This window comes from Giraffa tippelskirchi, chromosome 9 (genome assembly GCF_054371585.1).
Source record: "Giraffa tippelskirchi isolate mGirTip1 chromosome 9, T2T-mGirTip1v1.2.pri, whole genome shotgun sequence".
In the NCBI taxonomy this organism is placed as follows: domain Eukaryota; kingdom Metazoa; phylum Chordata; class Mammalia; order Artiodactyla; family Giraffidae; genus Giraffa; species Giraffa tippelskirchi.
In genome coordinates, this window is record NC_137283.1 from 140,426,853 (window position 1) to 140,447,866 (window position 21,014).

Below are 21,014 nucleotides of genomic sequence, written 5' to 3' on the forward strand. Positions count from 1 at the left end.
CCTTTCCATCCAGCCTTCTCTACTAGGATGCTGACTGGGAAGAAAGATACTTGTTTTCCTATACTTGGCCAGTGGAAGCTGGGTGGCCATGCAATCCAGTTCTAGCCAATGCAGTGTAAACACAATCTCTGCTTAAGGTTTTTAAAGAACTGGGCTGACAACTTCCTTTTCACTTTGCCCTTCCTTCTTCCTCCTTCTTCCCCCTTGCAACTAATATGGTATCTGAAGTGAAGCTATCTTTCAACCATGAAAATGAGAGCCACATGAAGGCACTGCTAAGCCACCACCCTGATCTGGAAGCTTGCCCCCAAATATCTTGTTGTTTGAGGCAAATAAACCCCTCACATGATTAAGCCTCTCTTCCTTGCATTTTTGGTTGCTTGCAGGCAAACACATTTACATCTGATCCAAGTAATATACCAAGGAAAATAAATTACTCTCTGACATTAGTAACTTATTTTTTGAGAGACTATAAAGGACCTAAGAAAGATGTTTTATCAAATTACACTAGGATAATGCCTGAGAAACTTGATTTACATGATGTATAATGTGAATTTTGCATTCCTGAGCTTATCATTAACTTAGTGGAAAGAAAAAGTAAAGTTAACATTTTTAAAAATTTCATTTTCATGGAGAATGAATATATAAAGAGAGTATCAGTGAAATACTGGCATGTGAGTATACAATACCATCTCTGTAGTTGTATATTCCTAAAGAAATTAAAAACATTCTTCACTATTAAGTTGAAATATCACAACATAACAATTACATTACATTTTCATTTTGGGGCTGGGGTGGGGTAGGTGAAGTAAGAAAACTGGGGCAACTCTTGGAACCAAATAGAGTTACCAAATAGAGCTCAACCACTCCCTTTCCCAAATCTCTGCCCTTGAGATGATGTGAATTTTGGAGATCGCTAGCTCTTGGTTATTTGTCTAATTTTTATAATCAAAATGACATCATTGGACCTTAAACTGGAGAAAATTTTTGCTATCTAGATTAGGTCAATCTCTTCAAAAGGAAAGAGGCTTATGAGTTTTAGGCAAGGTTTAGTTGCCATGAGAGTCTCAGGGTCCACATATAGGGTGTGCACTTGAAGACCTCTGGAGATTACCAGATTAGCGCTCTCACCCCCTTGGGATTAAGTATGGGGTTGGTCATTACATGTATACTTTTGAGTACAGAGTTCCATTGGAGTTAGTCAAAGGTGACCATGAGGAAAAAAAAATAAATGGAGGAAAAAATGATCTTGCAAATCCACCTGCCACCTCCCCACACCATCTCCCATTTGATCCAGAGCTGCCATGCTTTAGGTTCTTCTATTTAAGGGGTTTTGGAGTAAGTTTTCATTTGCAGGAAGTTTATATTGCTTAAAAAAAAACAATAACTGGGTTAAGATATATCCTAATGCCTGTTTACAGATACAAATATATTACTTGGGAGTGCATGCATTCTAAGTCACTTCAGTCATGTCTGACTCTTTGTGACTCTATGGACTGTAGCCTGCCAGGCTCCTCTGTCCATAGGATTCTCCAGGCAAGAATAGTGGAGTGGGTTGCCATTCCCTCCTCCAGGGGATCTTCCTGACCTGGGGATTGAACCACATCTCCTGTAGCTCCTCATTGCAGGCAGATTCTTTACTGCTGAGCCACTGGGGAAGCCCATATTACTTGGGAGAGGTAACATTAATTCATCAATATCCTCATACACATTAAAATTTAGCTGAGCTAGTGAATTAGAGCAGCGGACCACCTTGGAACTATTTATTTGACTCTCAGGTTGCTAATTCTTCAATTATTAATACATTAATTAAAAAAACTAGTGCAACCCATGAACCTATATTTACACCCCAAGTTTCTCATCAGTCATTTAATAGTTTCACGAATGTAGGCAAGTTAACCTCTTTAGTCTGTTACAATGGAGCTATCTTCTCACCAGTTAATATGAACATGTGTGAAGCACCTAGAAGCACAGAAAACCTCTGGTCTCAGGTATCCTGCATAACTAGTACTGTCAACTTCTGGAGCAATGGAATAATCATCAGATTTTTTTTTCCAGATTCTGCATTTAACTCTGTTGAAGTCTTTTGGACCTCTCTCAACTCTTACTGCTATACTTAGAACAGCTATTTTAGGGAAAATGTATTTTTTTATTCCCAAATCTAAGCCCTTAGCCAGTTTTTATTGCTATCCTGCCTCATCATTGCATAGGGACTCTAGAGAAATAGGACACGGAGCTCTTTCGAGGGAAATGCACATTTGTTACTCTTCTGAATAGAGTTTCTGCCTGAGATTTATCTCCTACTCTGTGAGCTGGGCCAGACAAGATAGAAACCACAAATATGTCTTCCCCTTAGGCCCAAAGCAGAGCCAGACCAGCTTTTCTTGTAAGCTCAGAGCTCTGAGAGTGAAGTCATGGACTGGGAAGAAAGCAAACCCTCTTCAAGTTCCACAGGGGGAGAGGGAAGATGACTCAGCACGGGAGAAGGAGTATGTGGATGCCTTTGTTCCTCCAGAATGGCAGCCCCATTGTGCTCCTCTCTCTCATCTTTGATGTGTCCATTAATGCAGACTAGAGTGTGATGTTAGATTGGGGTGGGGGACCTCTGGTCAACAAGCCCTTTCAAGGCCAGCTCTAGTCTCAGCTCCCTGAGAACCACAGTCCAGGTTCATCCTTCCCTCCCAGGAAGTCTCTTACCACTTACTATTCATAGTCATAGCTCTTTTAGGGCAGCTTTTATTTTTATGTAAATAACTTTTCTACTTAGGTAGATTATACATTCTTTGAGGACAGATGGAAAGATTAGTAGCAGATTATAAAGACCACAAGCACTACGGGACTTGTGGTCCAGTGGACTAGGTGGTCCAGTGGTAAAGATTCTGTGCTTCACTGCAGGGGCCGCATGTTCAATTCCTGTTTGGGAAACTAAGATCCCTGCCTGCTTCATGGTGCAGCCAAAAAATTAAATTAAAAAAGAAAAGACAACAAATACTAGTTAAATGTTTATAATCAATAGTCAAGGAAGGATAAGTACTTGATAACTCTGCCTGGATTAGATGGAATTTGGAAGCCTTCTTATAAATCAAGAAATGTCCAAACAGAATGTCTGGAGGCCTCACCAAATTAGGAAAGTGAGTCTGGAAGCACTAGGTCAATGAGGCACCACCAGAAGAGGAGGTGGATTTGGAGGCAAAGGGTAAGGTCAGCATTGCAGACACAGCAGGGACGACCACAAACAGAAATTCCAGCCAGGAGGAACCAATGTGTCAACTGGAGTCCAAGCCTGGGGAGCATCTAGTGGTTAGATTCACATCTGAACCATTCCTCAGGGCCTCTTATGTGGCACTGGGGGATACCCGCTGTAGGACTGGACCACTGTGATTTGTCTAGTGCAGAACATATGGACATACTTGTTTGTTTATCTCTAAATAAAACTTGGTTTTACTACACTGCAATTATTCAACTTGCAAGTGGAGTTCATGCCAATTTACCACACTATCAAATGGACAGTTTTCTCCGGTTTTGGCTCATGCCAAAGAACATGATTTTGGAGTCAAAAACCCTGACACTTAAACTTTCTGAGCCTACTTCCCTCTTTTCTGAAATGAAAATATTTTTCACTTTAACAAGTTTTTGCTTCTAACACCTTACCAGGCATATACTAGACACTTCATGAATATTAGTTTCCTTCCTTTCTTTATGCCATAAGTGTATCTGGCAAGATGATTACCACCTGAGACATTAGTGCATGTTTAAGCTATAATAAATGTTTCCTGTAAGAAAGCAAAGGAAATAGCCTGAACTTTCAGAATCATTGAAAAAAACCCAAGAAGGCATTTAATTACTTCAGTCTTGCTCTTCTCCTTAAGCAGATGACCTACTATAAAAAGCAAACTATCTTTCAATTAAGTTCATTTTGTTTTACGATGTGTTCAGTTTTCATAAAATCAACTCCAGGAATTACTTTACTTTCTTCTAAGAAGGAAATAATCTTTCAAGGAGCATTTATTCTTTTTACTACCTTTCTCCTGCACTATGATCCCTTTATATCATGCACAATTTGAATATTAAATGCTTTTTTAAAGCAATTTAAAATGGAATTTTCACTGGCTGATATTTATAAACTTGAAAGTTAGTAGATTTTGCCTATATTGGTACATATGTCCAAATACCCTTTTAGATATTCTTCAAAGGACTCTTAGCACATCAAAGGGATATGTAAGTGATTTTTAAAACAAACCTGAGAAAATCCACAATCAACACTTTGAATTAGTCCTGAAAAGAGCAAACAGACTCATCACTTTCCTATATATAATATAATCACCTTTTTGGTACAGTAAACACATGGATGAAATTAATTATAAATACATCATTATATTAAGAAAGAAAATGTCTATTCAAGTACAAGTTACTACTTACTGATCAGTAACAACAATTAGCAAATAAGAAAGCAATGTACTTCAAGTAACAAGTATTTATCAAGCATACCTTATGTGCCCAGCACTGTGCTAGGTCCTACAAACCTGGCTGTGAATAAGACCCCTTGTTGTCTTACTAGTTATAGTGAATATTTAAGGATACATCAAATAACAGAATCATGTACTTTTTTTTGCTGCATTAAAATATAAAATTAAATCAATATATTCTAAAATATCAACTTTATCTTAGAAATAAACCAACAAAGCCAGAGGTTTGAGCCAAAATGGAAACTCAGCTATAACAGCTACTGGATTTATAGCCATTAAGCTATCTGGAAACTATTCTCTTCCTTTAAAATCCAAACTAGCTATAGAAAACCCTCTCACTCCCACGGGGTACATTAGCAATAGAAATTGAGATCAGAGGGTTGGAGAAGCAGAGACAGAGTTCATACAAAGTGAAGCCATATGTACTAGATTGGATTATTGTTCACAATTCTTCCCTCCATCCCTCAGCCATGTAAACCTACAGCACACTAGAGTGGATCGGCGTATTTCCTCACTCTGTTGATGTTGTGCCATGTAATTTGCTCTGGTCAATGGGATGTCAGTGAACATGACATGCACAAAGGACCTAAATAACCTTGCATTCTTTGGCTCAGTTTTTAGCACTCCTATGATTGCCATGAAGAGGCATGTGCTAGCTAGCTGCTCCCCATCAGTGTGGGCCCCAGAGTAAGATACACAGGCTGTCCTACACTTGACCTAAAGCCAAGAGCCAAGACAAGGTGACCTGTGGCCTAAACCAGAGCTGCCTCTGCCAACCTGCAGGCCTGTGAGCAAGAATATAAATGCTTCCTGTTAGAAGCCAGTGTTTTTGAGATCTTTGCAGGATTCTTAGAGCAATAAGTAATGCACCACTGCTGGATAAAATAAGTAGCACAAATACAGCAGTATGAGAAATAGTATGAAGACTTCATGCAATTGTAGACAGTTGTGCAATTAGTATAAAACACCTAACAGAAGTAATAGACCACACCAATGACGGGAATCATGGGATGTAAGTGGGAGTCAGTGGAAGGTGCAGAAAAAGGGCCACAAATTAATTAAGCAAGTCTAGACATCATACGGAGAAAGCAATGGCAACCCACTCCAGTACTCTTGCCTGGAAAATCCCATGGACTGAGGAGCCTGGTAGGCTGCAGTCCATGGGGTCGCTAAGGGTCGGATACGACTGAGAGACTTCACTTTCACTTTTCACTTTCATGCATTGGAGAAGGAAATGGCAACCCACTCCAGTGTTCTTGCCTGGAGAATCCCAGGGACAGTGGAGCCTGGTGGGCTGCCGTCTATGGAGTCACACAGAGTCGGACATGACTGAAGCGACTTAGCAGCAGCAGCAGCAGACATCATAGGCTTGCCTACCTACCAAGAGTTGGCATGTCCTAATGGCCAGTTGACAAAAACACCACAGTTGAATTTGTCTCTTGTTAAAAACACAAAGCTTCATTTTCCATTCATGGTTGAAAATATTTTCATAGATCAAAGACTTTGACTTAAGTAATTTAATAAAACGAAACTTTAATTTGATATCAATATAATTTGAAAGGCAAGCACAATGATATTCTTCTTTGTCTTAGTGACTAAGAAAAGTAAAGAGGCTGACTTATTGTGTAAATTATATATCTGTACCAAGAGGAGATTGAATGCTGTCACAGTAAGCTCTGTGTATGAAAATTTTGCAATAGTTCAAATAGAGAAAAGCAATGAAGAAATGATTCACTGCATAGCACACACCTTCTGTGCAGGACACAAAGGCAAGCAGAACTTCCACAACATATTAGCCAACACCACATTCAAACTGAGAAATGAAATTTAGTCCAGTAAAATGAGGTCTATAACACTGTTGATTTGAAATTCTCTAGTTTGGTAATTAGGTTGGCATCTAATTTAAAATTTTGTTTTTGTTTTATAGTTATAATAAACACTTGAGGTAAAAGATTTTGCCTCAATTAGTATCCTGTTGTTGTGAGTAACAGAGAACTCAAACGCAAACTCACTTAACTAGGAAAGAAAATTTACTTATTCATGTAGCGGAAAAGCCTTGGGGTTGTTTAGTGTCATGAGTGGCTTGATCCAGGGGTTCCAAAAATGTAATCAAAATTCAGTTTCTCTTCATTTCTTGGCTCAGCTTTCTGCTGTGTCAGCTTCATTCTTAAGATTCATGTGGTAGCCTCTGGCATCTCCAGGCTTACAATCATGTCCTTATTGCTAGGGGTTTCTGTGGAAAGAAAAAGTGGACCCCATACAACTGCAGTATTCACTCTGGTTGAACCAATCCCTAGAGCCAAGGCCATATCTCCTGTAGCACAACCTGAAGCAGACAGATTGACAGTTTCCAATGGGAAGTGGAGGTGGGGAAAAGTTTCCCCGAATAAAATCAGGGGTCCATTAGCAAAATAATGGGTGACTTAGGGTGGGCAAGGAACACCAAACCTCCTCTGTAGCAGGGGTTGGTCTGGTCTATGTACCAAGGATGTCCCACTGCCTGCTTTTATACAGCCACTGGCAGAGAATGGTTTCTACATTTTTGAATAGTTGGAGGAAAATAATCAAAAGGAGAATATTTCATGAAATGTGAAAGTTATATGAGATTCAAATTTCTCAGTCACCAAATATTGGGAGAGAGCCACATGCATTCATTTTATGTACTGTCTACAACTGCTTTCATGCTACAGTAGTCAGGACAGAAATGATATGGCCCTCAAAGTCTAAAATATTTACTATTTGAGCCTGAAAGAAAAACTTTGCCAACTCTTGCTTTATAGGTTTATCCCCATAGCTTTATTCTAATACATTGTAAGTTAGCGTTATTGCTAAAATGACATGTCAAGACTGAGGATCTTTAGCTATACATGTCCTTTTAAAGTAGATCAGTCTTGAGTTTGAAAACTTCAGTTTTATCTACAGGATACTGAGTAGCAAAGATGTAACAACAATCGGGATTTCAGTTAAATAGAGAACACTGAAATAGACACTGCCCAGAAAGTTAGGATTCTGATAATGACAAGTAGATTTTGAAATGCCCCTGTGACATCACTTCCAGATGTTTGTCCCCTTGGACACAGGCAGTGCTGTGTGGGAGACTTGAATCACGTCAACTGAGACATTTTGTGCATCAGGGAGGAAGAGTATGGATGGTTGGCAGCCAAGCATTAAATGGTTTGAGACATGCCAGTTACATGTCTCCTATATCCAGTGTCACTTCAAAGGAAATCACCATCAGCTCTACTCACTACCCAGCTCTAAGCCCTTCACCCAGGGGTGGCCAACCCATAGCCCAGGCAATGGCCTAGGAATATTAAAAACCCTCAGAGATGAGATGGGTTATTAGTTTCCTGTAATTGCCATGACAAATTACTCAAGCTGGATGACTTAAAACAGAAATGTATTCTCTCACAATTCTAGAGGCTGTAAGTCTGAAATGAAGGTGTTGGCAGGGTTGGTTCTTCTGGAGGCTCTGAGGGAGAATCTATTCCATGTCTCTCTCTTGGCTTCAGATGGCTGACAATGCCTGGCATTCCTTGGCATGTGGCCACCATCTAATCTCTGCCTCCATCTTCACAGGCCTTTACCCTCTCTGTGACCCTATTTCTTCTCCTTCTTTGCCTCTTATAAGGACACTCATGATTGGATTAGGGTTCACCTTATTCTAAGATGACCTCATCTCAATATCCATGCCTTAATCACATCTTCAAAAGCCCTTATCTCAAAGAAGGTCACATTCTGAGGTTCTGAGTGGACATGAATTCAGGGGGACACTGCTCAACCGGTACATCTGGATCAAATAAAATCAGGAATTTGAAATGGGAGAATAGAGATGAGGCAACTAATATTGGGAGCTGAAGTTTCAAAGATGTCCTAGAAGGAACCAAGGGCAAACCAAACTTACGAGCAAGCAGAAGGCACTAAAAAAATCAGAAAGTGTAGATACAGAAAAGGCTATGAGGAGGAGAAAAGGTACAAAGAAGACTGTAAGGAAGCCAGGTGGTAGCAGAAAGAGAAGCAAAAAGACACTAAGAGAAGCAGAGATCAAGACTATTAGAGTCATATTAACACCAGGGCACTTATAACTCTGTGTGACCACATGTAACTGTCCCTGTACTAACTTGGGCATGTTCCAGAATCTGAAGATATCTATTGATCTTAAGTTTCTTTGAGGTTCTATCTCTCTTTTCATCAATTACATTTTTATAATCATCACCATTGCTAAACTTTGTTGAAAGATGTCCCTTTTACTTATCACTTAAAGAGCTTAATATCTTGAGTATATTTAAGATAACTACTGAGTAAAATTTATGTAGTACATGTTCATAGTGAGGTCCCAGTGAGTCTAGTTAATCTTATCCCTTTATTTATAAAAATTCTTGAGTTAAAGAGCTCCCTAGATAATTATAAAAGATATCTGAGTCAGATTTACCCGGCTGATAACTGTAGTCAAAACATAATTATCAGCAGTCATCATGGCTGTGGATTAGTCAACATTTAGTAGTCAACTTTTACTAGTAACAATCCCCAAATCACAGCAACTTAGATAATAAAAGATATATTCATTGTTTATCAGTCCTGGGTTTATGGCAATTATTTTTCTGCCACAAGTTTCTTCTTTAATATTCTCATACCAAAGGGAACAGAGAGGGCTGGCAAAAACACACAATGATGATCAACACTTCTCTTTAGACATAGTGTAAGTTATATCTGCTCACACTGAATTTCAGGGAATTTGAACTTGGAACAAAGAGCTTTGGTTCAGTCTGGTGGCGATACTGAATACGGAACGTGTAAACACAAAAGACATGGATGGTCATTCCCTACTCACCCTGCATTTGTGAATCAAACAGAACTATGCAGGAGCTGGAAATGAAGGAGATGTACAGAGAACAGCAGATGTGGAGAGAGTACCTAATGAGATTTCAAGTACTTGACCTCAGATACATTTGAAATCAGCTGCATTGTCACCCTTGGGTCCCATGAACTATATCAACACGTGTCTTGGAAACTTTTTGTGTATGTTTCCAATCACATCTGATTGTGATACAACTGCTTTCACACAGGCTTCCACTCTTTTTTTTTTTTTTTCCAGCATCTCACCTGGAGAGTGGACACACACTCTTGTTTCCTGTGCCGGCTTTCTCTGGACCAGTGGTATAGGGCAACTTGGGAGCCCGCTGGGACTGACACAACACACCCAGAAGTACAAACCAGCAGTGAGAGGCAATGTTTCTCATCTCACCTGGTCCCTATGACAGGTCTCAGCAGAAGGTCTCAGCAGGAACAAGTACCAATCAGTCTCCTAATAATGCAGCCCTGTGTGCCTTTCTCTCCTTCCCTGGTTCACTTTCTTTCATCCCTCCTTTCTGCTTCCTTGAATCACATCCCAAATAAACTACTTGCATGTAACTCTAGACCCAGGCTCTGCTTTGGGGGAAACCCAGAATAAACAAGTTGACACCAGAAGTAGCCATTGAAAGAAAGCCCTCAAGACAAGATTCTAAACCTGGATCACCCACCGGTTATGCAGCAAGAAGAACCTCATTGTTGGTAGTATGTGAGATAGTTATAATCTCTGGCAACAATGCCTTCATAAACTGTAATCGTCCCTGTTGGATTGGAATGTGGTGGAAGTAGAAGGCATAGCATGGGTTATGTGGTAATTTGGGACTGGAACAGATGGCAATAGTAATTACAAAAATTATAGAATGGTTTGGCTTCTGCTAACTGCTTTTGAAGTCTTGATAAAAGAAAACATATTCATGTAATTCAAATATAATGCCAAGTCCACTATAAAAATAAAAAGTCTTCCAGGTCAGTGTCTTTTCCATAATTGGTGCTGGATCTACTAGACATCCATATGGAAAAGGTGAACTTTGACCTCTTACTTCACACTATATTCTGAAAGTAATTCTAGATGGATCATTACCTAAATGTAAATATTAAAACAATGAGGTTTTAAGCACCAGGAACTCTACTCGATATTCTATAATGACTTAAATGGGAAAAGAATCTAAAAAAGAGTGGACATATGTATATCTATAACTGATTCACCTTGCTGTACACCTGAAGCTAATACAATGTTGTAAATCAACTATACTCCAATAAAAAATTTAAAAATTAAGAAAAAAACAATAAAACTTTTAGAAGAAAATAAAGGAGAACATATTCATGACCCTGGGGTTAAAGAGATCACAGAGAGCACTAACTATAAGAAACAACTGATAAAATGGACTTCACTAAAACAAAGAACTGTTCATCAAGATACCATTAAGAGAGTTTTTAAAAGGCAAGCCAAGGACTTGGAGCCTGTATCCAACAAAGTATGTAGATTCAGAAACATAAAGAATTCTTAAAAATCAATAAGAAAAAAAATAAACTCATATAGCTGGATTTTAAAAAACTGCCTCCATTTGGTATATATGCACAATGGAATGCCACTCAGTCATTAAAAAGCATGAAATAATGCCATCTGCAACAACATGGATGGACCCAGAGATTATCATGCTAAGTAAGTCAGAAAGAGAATGACAAAGACTATATGATGTCATTTATATGTGGAATCCAAAATATGACACAAATGAACTTATGTATGAAACAGAAACAGACACATAGACACAGAGAACAGATTTATGGTTACCAAAGAGGAAGAGAAGTAGGGGAGGGATAAATTAGGAGTTTGGGATTAGAAGATGACCAGCTACTATATATAAAATAGATAAACAACAAGGTCCTGCTGTGTATTACAAGGAACTAGATTCAATATCCTATAATAAACCATAATGGAAAAGAGTATGAAAAAGACTATGTATACGTATGTATACTGAATCACTGTGCTATACACCAGAAGCTATGGAAACCACAACTTACTTCAATCGAAAGAAATCTGTCTCCAAAACACTTTTTACAAGGATAAACAAATGGCAAAAAGCATATGAAAGGATGATTAATGTCATTATTCATCAAGGAAATGCACATTAAAAACCTACAATTTAATACAACTACACTCCCACAAGAATGACTTAAAAGAAAAGAACTGTCAGTATGAAGTAAATATCTGGTAAGGATGTGCAGCAACTGGAATTTGCTGCTGGTGGGGCATTTAAATCAGTACAACCACTTTGGGAAACTGCTTGGCACTATTTAACTAAATGTATATGTACATATGGTCCAAAAGCTAAGCAATTCTACTCTGGGAAAATTGTACTCCCCAAAGAAATGAACATTCATGTTCACCAAGAGTCACATGAAAGAATGTACATAGCAGTTTTATCATAATAACACAAACTGGAAATAACCCAAATATCCATCAATAGGAGTATGGATAAATGAACTATGGTGACTATGGAATGCCAAACAGCAATGAACAAGAGCAACTGCTTCCCACAACAACATGAATACACCTCACAGACATAATGGTGAGCTGAAGTACAAACCACAAATCAATTTATACAAAGTAGATAGGAAAAATGCATTTGTGATGAGAGACATTAAACAGTGATAACCTTGTGGGGAAAATGTTGATTGGGTGGGGCATGAAGATGCCTTTTGGGGTGTTGGAGATGGTCTGTATCCTGATTGGGGAGCAGTTATAAGAGTGTATGTAAATGTAAACGTAGAGCAAGCTCTACATCTAGTATGTATTTACTTTGTTGTATATAAATTGTACTGGGCTTCCCTGGTAGCTCAGCAGTAAAGAATCTGCCTGCCATGCAGGAAGATCCCCTGGAGAAGGGAATGGCTACCCACTCCGGTATTCTTGCCTGGGAAATCCCATGGCAGGCTGGCAGGCTACAATCCATGAGGTCGCAAAGAGTCAGACATGACTTAGCAACTGAGCAACAACCATACAAATTATACCTTGATTTTAAAAAAAGTAAATAAAAGGAGATAGAGGAAAAAAATTTCAAATGACCCTCATTTCCTATAGCTATAGGGCAAAATATGATTAAAAAATCAGGCCCCAGATTTAACAGGAAAGGTGGCAAAACTGCAAAGGAGAGTGAAGGCACAATCTCAAAAGTCTTCTATGCCAAAGTCAGGGCCCTGCTAGGGAGAGCTGTACCCTGACATCTGGGATAGTGACATTTGGGTGGATACACCAAAATATCTTAAATCCCCAAATTTCCATGAAACTTCTGCCAGAAGCAGCAATCCTTTCCCCCTTGCTAGAGAAAAATTCACAATGGCTGGAAGCTTTGCAAAAACCTCACCTGAGTCAGGCCTTTTGTAAGATAATGCTTTGTCTATTTAAGATCTGCCACCACAACCTTCACTGCCTCAGGAATAACAAGGGTTTACTGGGAAAAAAACATTTCCTACTCTGGGAGGAAATAGCTTATACAGTCAAAACAATCACAGTACCAGAATAATAAGTGCTGGCAAGAAGTGAAAGAACACGTGTGGGAGTGTATCTTGACAGTGGTCAATCAGGGTGGACAGTAGGGCAAAGAATATAAATCTCTAAATCTGCATAGTGGAGAACTCATCCACACTGGAGCACTCTCCTGTGTCCTGGGGTTATGCCTCCTGCAAAGGAAATCTGGAATTACCCTAACATGCTGCTGAGATGGGCTCTTGAAGTGTGGCCAGCGAGATGTCTTACTGTAAGCAAGGTCAAGATGCCAGAACTGCTTTGCAGTGAAGAAGAGGTCATAAAGCTCAGTGGGGGTGAAAATGTTAAGATAGATTTACCACACTTCTTACAAATGATTCAAGAATTCACTATCTGACCATATTCCCCAGGAAGTCCTAAAGGACCCTTAGTTCACTGAATGGATAAGAAACACATCAAGAAGTTTGCATTGGGGGACTTCCCTGGTGGTCCAGTAGCTAAAACTTTATGTTCCCAATGCTCCTGGCTTCACTCCCTGGTCAGGGAACTAGATCCCACATGCTGCAACTAAGTTTGCATGCTGCAAGTAAAAGATCCTGCATGCCACAACTAACACCCAGTGCAGCCAAAAAATTTTATAAAAAGGAGAAGTTTGCATTGGGATCTTTGAGAAATTCAACGACACATTTCCTCTATGTGTTGAAGAGATGCTGCCTTGAAACGAGCAGAGATGACAGAATTCTAGAACAGTGGGGTCCTGGGAATGGCACTTGACAGAGTCAACATGGACATAATTACTGTAATAGACAGCAAGGCTACAGTAGCAAACACAGTGTCTTTACAGAAGCTGTGGCAATGGTTATAGACTATGACCTTCCTAGGAGCAAGACAGAGGGATACCCAATCACAGTCTTTCTTCAAAAGCTTTTGCAGCCATTTATGATAGAAACTTTACAGTGGAGAAAATAGTCTTTCTACACTTCTTAAAAATTAATTAATTACTTGATTTTTGGTTGCACTGGGTCTTTGTTGCTGCACAAGCTTTTCTCTAGTTGCGGAGAGTGGGGGCTAAGCTCTAGTTGCAGCGCATGTGCTTCTCATTGCGGTGGCTTCTTTTGTTGTGGAGCACAGGCTCCAGGGCTCTAGAGCTTCAGTAGTTCCAGACTCTAGAGCACAGGTTCAATAGTTGTGGTGCACAGGCTTAATTGCTCTGTGGCATGTGGGATCTTCCTGGATCAGGAATCAGACCCGTGTGTCCTGCATTGGCAGGCAGATTCTCCACCACTAAGCTACCACTAAACCACATAGGAAGGCCCTCTTCCTAGATTTTGTGAGGACGGTTACAGAATAGGGTCTGAACTGACACAGAGTCAGACACAAGATGCCATCATAGACCTCTGCGTGGGTAAGGACTTAATGGGTGTCAGGTAACGTCTTTATGCTTGGCACAAGTCCATTGTTACTATGATCCCCAAAACTCTGCAGAATAGAATAGAATCCTAAAGGTAGGAAATAACCTATTCTGTGGTTATTTCTCCAGTCCCCAAGAGTGAAATTTGAATGGACATACTTATCATTTGGCAGAATTTTCACATTCCATGACCTACTATGTAAAAGTTAACGTGGTAAGAAAGGCTACAAAGAAATCCTTGAAAATGTCCCCCATTGTAGTCAGTCTAAGTGTGAAGATAGCAAACCAAACACATCTCATGAGGAATTTCAAGAATTCACACAACTCAAATATTTAGAGGATTCAGAGTGTTGGTTTCCCTGTTTAATTCACCTGTATGGCACCTGCAAACACCAGATAGATCATGTTGGTTAATGGTGATATTTTAAACTTAACCTCTTGCTAGCTCCAACTGAAACTGATGGACTGGATATAGTTTGTTAAAAAGAAATGATCAACACAAGCTCTGCTATACAGTATACAGCTCTTGCCCAACAATAAAGAGGATCCAAAAAATTTACGTGAGAAAGACAGCAGTACATTTTACTGTCTTGACTTAGGGCTTTTAAATACTTCTGCTTTCTTCATAATATTGTCTCCAAATTCCTGATCATCTTGATATTCTCCAGAAAATCAAGCTGGTCCACTATGACATCATGCTAAGTAGACTTGGTGAATAGAAAGTGACAACTATTCTGGATGCCTTAGTAAGAACCTTGCATGCCAGAGAGTGGGAGATAAACAATACAAAGATTCACAGGTTTGCTACTTCGGTGAAACTTTTAGAGGGCCAGTAGTCTGTGATGTCACAGACAGGCCGCCTAAGGAATAGAACAAGTTTTTGTCCTTGTACCACCACCACCAAGGGGCACAGAGCTTAGGGTCTCTTTAGATTTTGGAGGCAATATAATACTAAACTTGGAAATACTACCCTAACCCATTTATTAAGCAGTTCAAAAGACTGCAAGCTTTGAGTGGGGCCTAAAGGAAGAGAATGTGCATCTACAGTTTTAAGTCACTCAAGTCATATGTTAACCAAGAACCAGTGAGATTAGGTGTATCCTTGATATTTAAGGATTTAATGATGTTAAGACTCAGGGGCTTCCCTGGAAGTCTGATGGTTAAGATTCTGAGCTTCCACTGCAGAGTGGCAGGTTCGACCTCTGGTCAGGGAGTTGAGATACTGCATACTTTGCAGCCAAAAGAATAAGAGGAAGAAAATTTCTTGGACTGAATAAAAATGAAAATACAACATATCAACTTAAAAAAATTTTATTTAAAAAGAGGATGTTAAGGATCACTGGAGAACCTCAATAGGAGAGTTGCAACTCAGACCCTAGGATTCTGGTAGGAAGTGATGTCTTTGGCAGCGGAGAACAACTTGTCATTTGAAAAGCTAGGCCCCAGTAGAGACTGTCATGAGACATCAAATGACTGTGTGATCTAAGCAACCTACACATCATGAATGAGAGTTTAAAAGATCCATTAAGCCATAAATTCAGATGGATGTAGCAGTAACCCATCATAAAATGTAAGTGGTACATAGAGGATCCGGTCCAGCATGACTCTAGGGTTCAAGTAAATTACATAAACAGGTGGTCCAAGTGCCCATATCTCCTACTTTTATTGTACTGATGCCTCACTTTGCACCTATGACCAAATGATGGAGGAAGATAAAACACAGCCTTGATTGTCAGACATGTTCACTCAGTATGTTGGTGTGAGCCAAAAATGGAATGCAGGCACAGCTAACTCCACCCAGGAGGTGCCCAGAAACATGCGGGCAAAGGGAAATTCTCCCAAAGGAAGAGTTAATTTATATTAAAGAAATCTAGCATTTTCTTTGATTATGTATATAAACAACAAACCACACTAATATTGATAGCATTTGTGACATTGGTATGAATAGAAATCATAAATGTTTTCATTATTATTTATGGCTAGTTATTACACATTAAATTCATTAAAAAAGAAGCATTCCTTTTGTAATCCCATGTATTTTATCATATACATTTAAAAACACATTTTGAGATGAGTCTACTGGCTTCACCAGATTGCTACAGAGGTCACAGCACAGAAATGGTTGAGAACCCTGTCCCAAAGACACTCATCCAGTGGTGTCTGTGGACATATACCGGCATAGTCACACTAATACCTTCTATCACAGAGGAGAGCTGGTGGCAAGCTATGTCTTCATCATTAGAAGGAATAAGTTAAATGTTGTAGCTTTATTCTATGGAATACTAAAGCTACATATACTAAAACATGGGTTTCCCTTGTGGCTCAGCTGGCAGAAAATCCGCCTGCAATGTGAGAGACCAATCCCTGGGTTGGGAAGATCCCCTGGAGAAGGAAAAGGCTACCCATTCCAGCATTCTGGCCTGAAGAATTCCATGAACTGTATAGTCCATGGGGTCACAAAGAGTCAGACACGACTGAGTGACTTTCACTTTCAGTATCCAGTATTGTCAAGAGAAGGGGAAATCTAACCTTTCAAACACTATTAGTGGAGAAGAGAAAGGTAATACAAAGTTTCTGAAAGGAAATTTGGCATATATTTAAAATTCCATGAAAATTTGCTCTAAAAACCTGCAAATACTTGGCGTAGCATTTTCACATTTAGAAGTGTATCTTAAGGAAATAATGAAAGTACATAGATATTTAGTTACAAAGATGCTTACTGTGGAATTTTTTTCTCACAACTGAAATGTGAAAAAAAGATGATTAGATACAGGCAAGGTAAACTGTAATATCTACATATTAAAGAATAGGATGGGGGCTTCCATGGTGGTCCAGTGGTTAAGAGTTCACCTGCCAATGCAGGGGACACAGGTTCAATCCCTCATCTGGGAAGATATCACGTGTTATGGAACAACTAAGCCCATACACCACAACTACTGAAGCCTGTGCGCCCCAGAGCCTGTGCTCCATAACAAGATAAGCCACCACAGTGAAAAGCCCCTGCACTGCAGCTACAGAGTAGCCCCTGTTTGCCACAAGTAGAGAAAGCCCTTGTGCAGCAATGAAGATCCAGCGCAGCAGCAAAAAATAATATTAATTAATTAATTTTTAAAATATAGAATGATGTCACTGAAGTAGTATCAATAAGATAGGAATACATTTTAAAACAGCATAGAAGAAAAACAGAACCTATGTAGTATGAAACATTTTGTGATCTAACATTTATACGGCAATTTTTCATTATAAGAGTTTCACATTCATGAAGCAAATTTGGAAAACAAAGGTCAAAGAACATAAAAATCACCCAAAATTTCAACCAACCAGATATATTTACTGTTTATTTCTTGGTGAGTAGTATGTTATGGATAAGACTCTAATGTAAACAAATGGAATAAAAACATAATTTTTAGGAACCCAAATATCAAATTGAATTTCAAATCTAAATGTTCATCCTGTATGTAAGTAGAATGAATTATGCTATACCTATCTGAACTTCCAAAAGAGCTAATAACTCAGAAATGTTAGGGATGCCCATTGGGTAAATTTTCCAAATCCTGATCAGGAAACAAATCTGATTGGAAAGAGGTAGGAAAAATGAATAGGAGCCACCTGTAGTTAACATTTGTTTTTTGAACTTTTACCTAAACACTACAGGCCTGAGGTATGAAGGATTTTATGATAAACTGCTATGTTTGCATAAGTTAAAATTCAAAGCTTGGGTTCTGGAGACCATCTGCCTAGGGTTAAATCACTGCTCCACTACTTACAAATTCTGTGTTATTAGGCAGCGTACGGTCTCTGTCTCTCAGTTTCCTCCAAATGGAGAAGATCACAAGCTCCACTTACAGGGTTATAAAGTGAAATGAGATAATATATATATATGTAAAGCACTTAGAATCATACCTGGCTCTTAATAAGCACACTGTAAATGCTGACTACTGGCTTTGCAGGCATTAGTGAAGCAACAGAAGCACATTTTTAACAGCAATCTGAAGCCCTTTGTATCATGTGCATTGAATAAACAACTCATTAGGAAGCTGCATAAGCTACAGCCTCCCCTTCAAGTTTGTTCAGGAAAGCTGTTTAATACCACCGTAAACACTCATGGCCACCATCAGAACTAGAAAAGCTGAGAAAGATTTCCCTGTGAATAGAGCCAGTGTGTGCAGATGGGACATCTAAAAACCAGTACATAGTTTCTTAGGGGGTGAACTCTCCCTTCTCCTCCCTGAGTTCTTAGAATCAGATTGTGATACTTTCTGTGCTCAAGACCCTGCTATAAATTTGGCCCATAAAGATACTTAAGGCTTGGTACCCATCTTCTCAGAACTTAAAATCATATAAGAGGATGATGTCAAAATACCTAAAAAGATAACTAAGTAATCCCAGTACATTAGTTTCCTAACGTTGCTGTAACATATTTTCACAAACTTAGTAATTTAAACAATACGAATTTATTATCTTACAGTTTGGGAGGTCACAAGTCTTCAGTGGATCTTACTTGGCTACAATCAAGGTATCAATACGGCTTGCATTCCTCTTAGACACCCTTGTGGGAGTATCCATATTCTTGTCTTTTCCAACTCCTAGAAGCTATCCACATTCCCTGGCTCATGGCCTCCTTCAAAGCTATCAATGTCAGACTGAGTCCTCACACTGCATCTTTCTGGTTCCCTCTTCTGCCTCTTCCATTTTTTAAAGGACTGTTTTATGATTATATCTGCATAATCCAGGATAATCTGCCTACTTTAAGATCACCTGATTTATAACTTTAGTGCCATCTGCAATCTTAATGCTTCTTTACCATGTAACTTAACATCCTCTCAGGTTCTAGGGATTAGGATATGGATATCATTGGGAAGCTGTTATCCTACATTCTGCTTCTAGTAAATGATAATGATCAAGTGAGATAAAGAAATGGCACATGATAGGATTTCGGTGGAGTTTAAAGTCACTGCAGCTGGGAACAGTCAGTGAAAGCTTAAAGGAAAAGGCAGATCTGTTCTGGCCATTTAAGCATAGTTCTGAAAGTGGAGTGGGAGGAGTCCAAATGAGAAAAGGAACAAGAACAAAGTCTTGAAAATGTAAATGAAATGAAAAGGAACCAGGGGACAAAGGACAGAATACTTTGGCTAAAGGAAGAGTCACAAAAGGGGGAAGCAGAGTGGCTGGGAACCAGCTTGACAGGGGTCAAGAGTTGATCCCCTGTCAAAGCAAACTGACCCCAGTGCGCTTTTTAACATGATAATGTATTCACAGATGACCATCAGGATGTCAGTGCTTTTTCATGTAATAACATCTCAATGTAATACCATCAGAAAATCCGTAGTTACAGTTCCTGGCCAAATTAAAGTAGGCAGCCAAAACTGTCCCCTCAGATGAATGATAAGAAATTATCAAATTTGGGTTTTGTCCATTTTTAACAGGTCCACTCATAGAAATCAAAATATTTTACTAAGAACGAATGATCTGTTAAGATGTCTCATATTATATCTTTACTCTACAAAATAACATACAAAAATATTTTTAAATGTGAAAAGGGTCCTTTTTTTCTCCCCATAATGTGGCTGTTTGGTGCTAAAGGTAATGTTACAGATCAGGTTCTCATATCAGGTGCTGCATCAAGCCTGCTCCTTCATTTTGTTTTCACAAAACAAAAATGACATTTTACAAGGTGCATAGTAGCAGATGGAGTACTGCATATGCTGTAATGTCCAAGTACTTGTGAAATACTCTTCCAAAAATCACTGAATATTTTCAATAGTTCATCTCACCATCCTGCCTCCCTGCCCCCACTGTTGTTGTTTAGATGCTAAGTCATGTCCGCCTCTTTTGTGACCCCATGGACTGTAGCCCACCAGGCTCCTCTGTCCGTGGGATTTCCCAGGCAAGAATACTGGAGTGGGTGGCCATTCCCTTCTGCAAGGGATCTTCCTGATCCAAGGATCAAACCCAAGTCTCCTGCATTGGCAGGCCGATTCCTTACCACTGAGCCACCATAGCTCAGTTGGAAAAGAATCCGCCTGCCAATGCAGGAGACTCCAGTTCAATTCCTGGGTCAGGAAGATCCCCTGGAGAAGGGATAGGCTACCCACTCCAGTATTCTTGGGCTTCCCTGATAGCCCAGCTAGTAAAGAATCCGCCTGCAATGCAGGAGACCTGGGTTCAATCCCTGGATTGGGAAGATCCCCTGAGAAGGGAAAGGCTACTCACTGCAGTATTCTGGAGTATTCAGAGTTGGACACGACTGAGCAACTTTCACTTTCACCATGAAAGCTCTGTATATTACTTGTAATTCTTGCTATTACAATACTGTGATAAACATTTTTGTGTCTATTTTCTTGTGCATGTTCTTGTACTTAGAAGCAAAAATATTGAACCATGAGTGAAACACATCTTTAATTTACTAGATAGTGCCAATCAACTCTCCAGGGTGGTACTTATTCATACTCCCATCTGTTGTTTCACATTCTTCACAACACTCAACATTATCCGACTTTTCAGTTTTCTGCCAATCTGAGTATGAAATGGTATTTTCAGTTTCAATTTGCATTCCCTCTATCTCTAGTGAATTTGAGCATCTTTTCATGTTCATTGATCATTTTAATTTTCTCTTCTGTGAATTACCTGTTCATATCTTTTGCTAATATTTTTATATATTCTTGATACCAATCTTCTGCCACTTAAATGTGCAGCATGTAAACTCCAGTCTCAATGGTCTTTAAAGGTTTTTTTATTTACAGTAAACTTTATTTTAATTGATTTTAACATTATTTCAAAGTAGGTCTTTGCTGTAGGT

The 21,014-nt window shown here is 39.2% G+C and overlaps 1 protein-coding gene across 2 annotated transcripts in view; it reads right to left on the reverse strand.

Moving 5' to 3' along the window:
• The window catches only part of NHSL1 (NHS like 1), a 400,302-nt gene that overhangs the window by 283,339 nt on the left and 95,949 nt on the right, over positions 1-21,014 (reverse strand). The gene's annotated exons all lie outside the window — the stretch shown is intronic.